The sequence below is a fragment of the Hypanus sabinus genome, chromosome 7 (genome assembly GCF_030144855.1).
Source record: "Hypanus sabinus isolate sHypSab1 chromosome 7, sHypSab1.hap1, whole genome shotgun sequence".
Lineage (NCBI taxonomy): Eukaryota > Metazoa > Chordata > Chondrichthyes > Myliobatiformes > Dasyatidae > Hypanus > Hypanus sabinus.
The window spans coordinates 79,985,185-79,994,738 of record NC_082712.1 but is presented as its reverse complement, the minus strand read 5'-3'; positions in this window follow the sequence as shown (position 1 = coordinate 79,994,738).

Sequence of the window (9,554 nt, the reverse complement as noted above, 5' to 3'; positions counted from 1 at the left end):
GGATTAGTTTGGGGACTGATACAGGTCTGTGGGGAGAGAGTGGGGCAGTGGGATTAGTTTGGGGACTGATACAGGTCTGTGGAGAGAGTGGGACAGTGGGATTTGTTTGGGCACTGATACAGGTCCGTGGAGAGAGTGGGACAGTGGGAATAGTTTGGGTATTGATACAAAGCTATGAGAGGACAGTGGGATTAGTTTCGGGACTCATACAGGTCTGTGGGGAGAGAGTGGGACAGTGGGATTAGTTTGGGGACAGATACAGGTCTTTGGGGAGAGAGTGGGTCAGTGGGATTAGTTTGGGGACTGATACAGGTCTGTGGGGAGAGAGTGGGACAGTGGGATTAGTTTGGGGACTGATACAGGTCTGTGGGGAGAGAGTGGGGCAGTGGGATTAGTTTAGGGACTGATACAGGTCTGTAGGGAGAGAGTGGTACAGTGCGATTAGTTTGGGGACTGATACAGGTCTGTGGGGAGAGAGTGGTACAGTGGGATTAGTTTGGGGACTGATACAGGTCTGTGGGGAGAGAGTGGGACAGTGGGATTAGTTTGGGGACTGATTCAGGTCTGTGGGGAGAGAGTGGGACAGTGGGATTTGTTTGGGGGCTGATACAGGTCTGTGGGGAAACGGTGGGACAGTGGGATTTGTTTGGGGACTTATACAGCTCTGTGGAGAGAGTGGGACAGTGGGATTAGTTTGGGGACTGATACAGGTCTGTGGGGAAACGGTGGGATAGTGGGATTTGTTTGGGGACTGATACAGGTCTGTGGAGAGAGTGGGACAGTGGGATTAGTTTGGGGACTGATAAAGGTCTTTGGGGAGAGAGTCGGGCAGTGTGATTAGTTTCGGGACTGATTCAGGTCTGTGGGGAGAGAGTCGGGCAGTGGGATTAGTTTGGGGACTGATACAGGTCTGTGGGGAGAGAGTGGGACAGTGGGATTAGTTTGGGGACTGATACAGAGCAGTGGGGAGTGGGTGGGACCGTGGGGTTAGTTTGGGTATTGATACAGGGCTATGGGGAGAGGGTGGGACAGTGGGATTGGTTTGGGGACTGATACAGGTCTGTGGAGAGAGTGTGGGACAGTGGGATTAGTTTGGGGACTGATACAGGTCTGTGGGAAGAGAGTGGGACAGTGGGATTAGTTTGGGGACTGATACAGGTCTGTGGGGAGAGGGTGGATCAGTGGGATTAGTTTGGGGACTGATACAGGTCTGTGGAGAGAGTGGGACAGTGGGATTTGTTTGGGGACTGATACAGGTCCGTGGAGAGAGTGGGACAGTGGGAATAGTTTGGGTATTGATACAAAGCTATGAGAGGACAGTGGGATTAGTTTCGGGACTGATACAAGTCTGTGGGGAGAGAGTGGGACAGTGGGATTAGTTTGGGGACTGATACAGGTCTTTGGGGAGAGAGTGGGACAGTGGGATTAGTTTGGGGACTGATACAGGTCTGTGGGGAGAGAGTGGGACAGTGGGATTAGTTTGGGGACTGATACAGGTCTGTGGGGAGAGAGTGGGGCAGTGGGATTAGTTTGGGGACTGATACAGGTCTGTGGGGAGAGAATGGATCAGTGGGATTAGTTTTGGGACTGATACAGGTCTGTGGGGAGAGAGTGGTACAGTGGGATTAGTTTGGGGACTGATACAGTTCTGTGGGGAGAGAGTGGTACAGTGGGATTAGTTTGGGGACTGATACAGGTCTGTGGGGAGAGAGTGGGACAGTGGGATTAGTTTGGGGACTGATTCAGGTCTGTGGGGAGAGAGTGGGACAGTGGGATTTGTTTGGGGGCTGATACAGGTCTGTGGGGAAACGGTGGGACAGTGGGATTTGTTTGGGGACTTATACAGCTCTGTGGAGAGAGTGGGGCAGTGGGATTAGTTTGGGGACTGATACATGTCTGTGGGGAGAGAGTGGGACAATGGGATTAGTTTGGGGACTGATACAGGTCTGTGGAGAGAGTGGGACAGTGGGATTAGTTTTGGTATTGATACAAAGCTATGGGAGGACAGTGGGATTAGTTTGGGGACTGATACAGGTCTGTGGGGAGAGAGTGGGACAGTGGGATTAGGTTGGGGACATACAGGTCTGTGGGGAGAGAGTGGGACAGTGGGATTAGTTTGGGGACTGATACAGGTCTGTGGGGAGAGAGTGGGGCAGTGGGATTAGTTTGGGGACTGATACAGGTCTGTGGAGAGAGTGGGACAGTGGGATTTGTTTGGGCACTGATACAGGTCCGTGGAGAGAGTGGGACAGTGGGAATAGTTTGGGTATTGATACAAAGCTATGAGAGGACAGTGGGATTAGTTTCGGGACTCATACAGGTCTGTGGGGAGAGAGTGGGACAGTGGGATTAGTTTGGGGACAGATACAGGTCTTTGGGGAGAGAGTGGGTCAGTGGGATTAGTTTGGGGACTGATACAGGTCTGTGGGGAGAGAGTGGGACAGTGGGATTAGTTTGGGGACTGATACAGGTCTGTGGGGAGAGAGTGGGGCAGTGGGATTAGTTTAGGGACTGATACAGGTCTGTAGGGAGAGAGTGGTACAGTGCGATTAGTTTGGGGACTGATACAGGTCTGTGGGGAGAGAGTGGTACAGTGGGATTAGTTTGGGGACTGATACAGGTCTGTGGGGAGAGAGTGGGACAGTGGGATTAGTTTGGGGACTGATTCAGGTCTGTGGGGAGAGAGTGGGACAGTGGGATTTGTTTGGGGGCTGATACAGGTCTGTGGGGAAACGGTGGGACAGTGGGATTTGTTTGGGGACTTATACAGCTCTGTGGAGAGAGTGGGACAGTGGGATTAGTTTGGGGACTGATACAGGTCTGTGGGGAAACGGTGGGATAGTGGGATTTGTTTGGGGACTGATACAGGTCTGTGGAGAGAGTGGGACAGTGGGATTAGTTTGGGGACTGATAAAGGTCTTTGGGGAGAGAGTCGGGCAGTGTGATTAGTTTCGGGACTGATTCAGGTCTGTGGGGAGAGAGTCGGGCAGTGGGATTAGTTTGGGGACTGATACAGGTCTGTGGGGAGAGAGTGGGACAGTGGGATTAGTTTGGGGACTGATACAGGTCTGTGGGGAGAGAGTGGGACAGTGGGATTAGTTTGGGGACTGATACAGGTCTGTGTGAAGAGAGTGGATCAGTGGGATTAGTTTGGGGACTGATACAGAGCTGTGGGAATAGGGTGGGACAGTGGGATTAGTTTGGGGACTGATACAGGTCTGTGTGAAGAGAGTGGGACAGTGGGATTAGTTTGCGGACTGATACAGAGCTGTGGGAATAGGGTGGGACAGTGAGATTAGTTTGGGGACTGATACAGGTCTGTAGGGAGAGGGTGGGACAGTGGGATTAGTTTGGGGACATACAGGTCTGTGATGAGAGGGTGGGGCAGTGGGATTAGTTTGGGGACTGATACAGGTCTGTGGAGAGAGTGGGACAGTGGGATTAGTTTTGGTATTGATACAAAGCTATGGGAGGACAGTGGGATTAGTTTCAGGACTGATACAGGTCTGTGGGGAGTGTGTGGGACAGTGCAATTAGTTTGGGGACTGATACTGTTCTGTGGGGAGAGTGTGGGACAGTGGGATTAGTTTGGGGACTGATACAGGTCTGTGGGGTGAGAGTGGGACAATGGGATTAGTTTGGGGACTGATACAGGTCTGTGGAGAGAGTGGGACAGTGGGATTAGTTTGGGGACTGATACAGGTCTGTGGGGAAACGGTGGGATAGTGGGATTTGTTTGGGGACTGATACAGGTCTGTGGAGAGAGTGGGACAGTGGGATTAGTTTGGGGACTGATACAGGTCTGTGGGGAGAGAGTGGGACAGTGGGATTAGTTTGGGGACTGATACAGGTCTGTGGAAGAGAGTGGGACAGTGGGATTAGTTTGGGGACTGATACAGGTCTTTGGGGAGAGAGTCGGGCAGTGTGATTAGTTTCGGGACTGATTCAGGTCTGTGGGGAGTGAGTCGGGCAGTGGGATTAGTTTGGGGACTGATACAGGTCTGTGGGGAGAGAGTGGGACAGTGGGATTAGTTTGGGGACTGATACAGGTCTGTGGGGAGAGAGTGGGACAGTGGGATTAGTTTGGGGACTGATACAGGTCTGTGTGAAGAGAGTGGATCAGTGGGATTAGTTTGGGGACTGATACAGAGCTGTGGGAATAGGGTGGGACAGTGGGATTAGTTTGGGGACTGATACAGGTCTGTGTGAAGAGAGTGGGACAGTGCGATTAGTTTGGGGACTGATACAGAGCTGTGGGAATAGGGTGGGACAGTGAGATTAGTTTGGGGACTGATACAGGTCTGTAGGGAGAGGGTGGGACAGTGGGATTAGTTTGGGGACATACAGGTCTGTGATGAGAGGGTGGGGCAGTGGGATTAGTTTGGGGACTGATACAGGTCTGTGGAGAGAGTGGGACAGTGGGATTAGTTTTGGTATTGATACAAAACTATGGGAGGACAGTGGGATTAGTTTCAGGACTGATACAGGTCTGTGGGGAGTGTGTGGGACAGTGCAATTAGTTTGGGGACTGATACAGTTCTGTGGGGAGAGTGTGGGACAGTGGGATTAGTTTGGGGACTGATACAGGTCTGTGGGGTGAGAGTGGGACATTGGGATTAGTTTGGGGACTGATACAGGTCTGTGGAGAGAGTGGGACAGTGGGATTAGTTTTGGTATTGATACAAAGCTATGGGAGGACAGTGGGATTAGTTTGGGGACTGATACAGGTCTGTGGGGAGAGAGTGGGACAGTGGGATTAGTTTGGGGACTGCTACAGGTCTGTGGGGAGAGAGTGGGACAGTGGGATTAGTTTGGGGACTGATACAGGTCTGTGGGGAGAGAGTGGGACAGTGGGATTAGTTTGGGGACTGATACAGGTCTGTGGGGAGAGAGTGGTACAGTGGGATCAGTTTGGGGACTGATACAGGTCTGTGGGGAGAGAGTGGGACAGTGGGATCAGTTTGGGGACTGATTCAGTTCTGTGGGGAGAGAGTGGGACAGTGGGATTAGTTTGTGGACTGATTCAGGTCTGTGGGGAGAGAGTGGGACAGTGGGATTAGTTTGGGGACTGATACAGGTCTGTGGGGAAACGGTGGGACAGTGGGATTAGTTTGGGGACTGATACAGGGCAGTGGGGAGAGGGTGGGACCGTGGGGTTAGTTTGGGTATTGATACAGGGCTATGGGGAGAGGGTGGGACAGTGGGATTGGTTTGGGGACTGATACAGGTCTGTGGGGAGAGGGTGGATCAGTGGGATTAGTTTGTGGACTGATACAGGTCTGTGGAGAGAGTGGGACAGTGGGATTTGTTTGGGGACTGATACCGGTCTGTGGGGAGAGAGTGGGACAGTGGGATTAGTTTGAGGACTGATACAGGTCTGTGGGGAGAGAGTGGGACAGTGGGATTAGTTTGGGGACATACAGGTCTGTGGGGAAACGGTGGGACAGTGGGATTAGTTTGGGGACTGATTCAGTTCTGTGTGGAGAGAGTGGGACAGTGGGATTAGTTTGGGGACTGATTCAGGTCTGTGGGGAGAGAGTGGGACAGTGGGATTTGTTTGGGGGCTGATACAGGTCTGTGGGGAAACGATGGGACAGTGGGATTTCTTTGGGGACTGATACAGGTCTGTGGAGAGAGTGGGACAGTGGGATTAGTTTGGGGACTGATACAGGTCTGTGGGGAAACGGTGGGACAGTGGGATTTGTTTGGGGACTGATACAGGTCTGTGGAGAGAGTGGGACAGTGGGATTAGTTTGGGGACTGATACAGGTCTGTGGGGATAGAGTGGGACAGTGGGATTAGTTTGGGGACTGATACAGGTCTGTGGAAAGAAAGTGGGACAGTGGGATTAGTTTGGGGACTGATACAGGTCTGTGGGAAGAGAGTGGATCAGTGGGATTAGTTTGAGGACTGATACAGGTCTGTGGGGAAACGGTGGGACAGTGGGATTTGTTTGGGGACTGATACAGGTCTGTGGAGAGAGTGGGACAGTGGGATTAGTTTGGGGACTGATACAGGTCTGTGGGGAGAGAGTGGGACAGTGGGATTTGTTTGGGGACTGATACAGGTCTGTGGAAAGAGAGTGGGACAGTGGGATTAGTTTGGGGACTGATACAGGTCTTTGGGGAGAGAGTCGGGCAGTGTGATTAGTTTCGGGACTGATTCAGGTCTGTGGGGAGAGAGTCGGGCAGTGGGATTAGTTTGGGGACTGATACAGGTCTGTGGGGAGAGAGTGGGAGAGTGGGATTAGTTTGCGGAATGATACAGGTCTGTGGGGAGAGAGTGGGACAGTGGGATTAGTTTGGGGACTGATACAGGTCTGTGTGAAGAGAGTGGATCAGTGGGATTAGTTTGGGGACTGATACAGGTCTGTGGGGAGAGAGTGGGACAGTGGGATTAGTTTGGGGACTGATACAGGTCTGTGGGGAGAGAGTGGGACAGTGGGATTAGTTTGGTGACTGATACAGGTCTGTGTGAAGAGAGTGGATCAGTGGGATTAGTTTGGGGACTGATACAGAGCTGTGGGAATAGGGTGGGACAGTGGGATTAGTTTGGGGACTGATACAGGTCTGTGTGAAGAGAGTGGGACAGTGCGATTAGTTTGGGGACTGATACAGAGCTGTGGGAATAGGGTGGGACAGTGAGATTAGTTTGGGGACTGATACAGGTCTGTAGGGAGAGGGTGGGACAGTGGGATTAGTTTGGGGACATACAGGTCTGTGATGAGAGGGTGGGGCAGTGGGATTAGTTTGGGGACTGATACAGGTCTGTGGAGAGAGTGGGACAGTGGGATTAGTTTTGGTATTGATACAAAGCTATGGGAGGACAGTGGGATTAGTTTCAGGACTGATACAGGTCTGTGGGGAGTGTGTGGGACAGTGCAATTAGTTTGGGGACTGATACAGTTCTGTGGGGAGAGTGTGGGACAGTGGGATTAGTTTGGGTACTGATACAGGTCTGTGAGGTGAGAGTGGGACATTGGGATTAGTTTGGGGACTGATACAGGTCTGTGGAGAGAGTGGGACAGTGGGATTAGTTTTGGTATTGATACAAAGCTATGGGAGGACAGTGGGATTAGTTTGGGGACTGATACAGGTCTGTGGGGAGAGAGTGGGACAGTGGGATTAGTTTGGGAACTGCTACAGGTCTGTGGGGAGAGAGTGGGACAGTGGGATTAGTTTGGGGACTGATACAGGTCTGTGGGGAGAGAGTGGGACAGTGGGATTAGTTTGGGGACTGATACAGGTCTGTGGGGAGAGAGTGGTACAGTGGGATCAGTTTGGGGACTGATACAGGTCTGTGGGGAGAGAGTGGGACAGTGGGATCAGTTTGGGGACTGATTCAGTTCTGTGGGGAGAGAGTGGGACAGTGGGATTAGTTTGTGGACTGATTCAGGTCTGTGGGGAGAGAGTGGGACAGTGGGATTAGTTTGGGGACTGATACAGGTCTGTGGGGAAACGGTGGGACAGTGGGATTAGTTTGGGGACTGATACAGGGCAGTGGGGAGAGGGTGGGACCGTGGGGTTAGTTTGGGTATTGATACAGTGCTATGGGGAGAGGGTGGGACAGTGGGATTGGTTTGGGGACTGATACAGGTCTGTGGGGAGAGAGTGGGACAGTGGGATTAGTTTGAGGACTGATACAGGTCTGTGGGGAGAGAGTGGGACAGTGGGATTAGTTTGGGGACATACAGGTCTGTGGGGAAACGGTGGGACAGTGGGATTAGTTTGGGGACTGATTCAGTTCTGTGTGGAGAGAGTGGGACAGTGGGATTAGTTTGGGGACTGATTCAGGTCTGTGGGGAGAGAGTGGGACAGTGGGATTTGTTTGGGGGCTGATACAGGTCTGTGGGGAAACGATGGGACAGTGGGATTTCTTTGGGGACTGATACAGGTCTGTGGAGAGAGTGGGACAGTGGGATTAGTTTGGGGACTGATACAGGTCTGTGGGGAAACGGTGGGACAGTGGGATTTGTTTGGGGACTGATACAGGTCTGTGGAGAGAGTGGGACAGTGGGATTAGTTTGGGGACTGATACAGGTCTGTGGGGAGAGAGTGGGACAGTGGGATTAGTTTGGGGACTGATACAGGTCTGTGGAAAGAAAGTGGGACAGTGGGATTAGTTTGGGGACTGATACAGGTCTGTGGGAAGAGAGTGGATCAGTGGGATTAGTTTGAGGACTGATACAGGTCTGTGGGGAAACGGTGGGACAGTGGGATTTGTTTGGGGACTGATACAGGTCTGTGGAGAGAGTGGGACAGTGGGATTAGTTTGGGGACTGATACAGGTCTGTGGGGAGAGAGTGGGACAGTGGGATTTGTTTGGGGACTGATACAGGTCTGTGGAAAGAGAGTGGGACAGTGGGATTAGTTTGGGGACTGATACAGGTCTTTGGGGAGAGAGTCGGGCAGTGTGATTAGTTTCGGGACTGATTCAGGTCTGTGGGGAGAGAGTCGGGCAGTGGGATTAGTTTGGGGACTGATACAGGTCTGTGGGGAGAGAGTGGGAGAGTGGGATTAGTTTGCGGACTGATACAGGTCTGTGGGGAGAGAGTGGGACAGTGGGATTAGTTTGGGGACTGATACAGGTCTGTGTGAAGAGAGTGGATCAGTGGGATTAGTTTGGGGACTGATACAGGTCTGTGGGGAGAGAGTGGGACAGTGGGATCAGTTTGGGGACTGATTCAGTTCTGTGGGGAGAGAGTGGGACAGTGGGATTAGTTTGTGGACTGATTCAGGTCTGTGGGGTAAGGGTGGGACCGTGGGGTTAGTTTGGGTGTTGATACAGCGCTATGGGGAGAGGGTGGGACAGTGGGATTGGTTTGGGGACTGATACAGGTGTGTGGAGAGAGTGTGGGACAGTGGGATTAGTTTGGGGACTGATACAAGTCTGTGGGAAGAGAGTGGGACCGTGGGAATAGTTTGGGGACTGATACAGGTCTGTGGGGAGAGGGTGGATTAGTGGGATTAGTTTGGGGACTGATACAAGTCTGTGGGGAAACGGTGGGACAGTGGGATTTGTTTGGGGACTGATACAGGTCTGTGGAGAGAGTGGGACAGTGGGATTAGTTTGGGGACTGATACAGAGCAGTGGGGAGAGGGTGGGACCGTGGGGTTAGTTTTGGTATTGATACAGGGCTATGGGGAGAGGGTGGGACAGTGGGATTGGTTTGGGGACTGATACAGGTCTGTGGAGAGAGTGTGGGACAGTGGGATTAGTTTGGGGACTGATACAGGTCTGTGGGAAGAGAGTGGGACAGTGGGATTAGTTTGGGGACTGATACAGGTCTGTGGGGAGAGGGTGGATCAGTGGGATTAGTTTGGGGACTGATACAGGTCTGTGGAGAGAGTGGGACAGTGGGATTTGTTTGGGGACTGATACAGGTCCGTGGAGAGAGTGGGACAGTGGGAATAGTTTGGGTATTGATACAAAGCTATGGGAGGACAGTGGGATTAGTTTCGGGACTGATACAGGTCTGTGGGGAGAGAGTGGGACAGTGGGATTAGTTTGGGGACTGATACAGGTCTTTGGGGAGAGAGTGGGACAGTGGGATT